Genomic DNA, 760 nt, shown 5'->3' with positions numbered 1-760 from the left:
ACATGATGATGACTGGAACCTGTCAATAAAAGGATTTCTATTAAATGGAATTCCAGCAGGGATCAAAATAACTCTGTTGCAGATTATTTCTAGAGGATTTATCAGCCACAGGAATTGAAATGCGACATAGGGGAAACCTCCTACCGTTCTCTGACCCTTCATTGGAAGGTCATGCGGTGAGGTGTAAGGGCCTGCAGGGAAGCATCGTTTCCTGTGGACAGAACGAAGAGGCCAACATGACAGGCAGACTTGACTGGAAGTAGCAGACAAAGTGAGCAGCAGGAGCGTATCCTACTCAGCTAGATCCAGTGCCATGAGAGTTTCAATGACCTCATGAGGTCAGGGAAGGTCCCAATCCCCATGCTTGGAATTCCACTGCATCCCCCTGCAAAGCATTCCTCTTGTTAACACAGTTTGCAGCTTTATTCCTCTTCTCTTTCTAAGTACAATCTTACATTCCCATGTGAAAAGCCAACACTGTCATGCACTCTCATGAGTATGAGATGCCAATAAAATGTCTCACAGTTACCCTCCACAAGTGTTTTCACCGAATCACATGTTCCATTTCTTTCATTCATAACTCTCTCCTCCAGCAAAGAAAAGAAATAGAATACAATATTCCAGGGCAAGCCAGAGATGTAGCAGGTGGGCCCTCCGGTAATGAGGACTCTGACTGCTGCAGAGGAGGAGATCCTGGAGAGCAGGGTGGTGAGTGCGTGGTCATTGTTATGGAGACTGCCGAGTATCTCAGCTAACTGGT

At 46.2% G+C, this 760-nt stretch overlaps 1 protein-coding gene across 2 annotated transcripts in view; it reads left to right on the top strand.

Moving 5' to 3' along the window:
- ndufs4 (NADH:ubiquinone oxidoreductase subunit S4) overlaps positions 1-760 on the top strand; it is a 138,816-nt gene that overhangs the window by 106,484 nt on the left and 31,572 nt on the right. The window lies entirely within an intron of this gene.

This window comes from Stegostoma tigrinum, chromosome 1, assembly GCF_030684315.1.
Source record: "Stegostoma tigrinum isolate sSteTig4 chromosome 1, sSteTig4.hap1, whole genome shotgun sequence".
Taxonomy (NCBI): domain Eukaryota; kingdom Metazoa; phylum Chordata; class Chondrichthyes; order Orectolobiformes; family Stegostomatidae; genus Stegostoma; species Stegostoma tigrinum.
The sequence above is the reverse complement of the archived record's forward strand: the minus strand, read 5'-3'. Positions and strand labels throughout refer to the sequence as shown.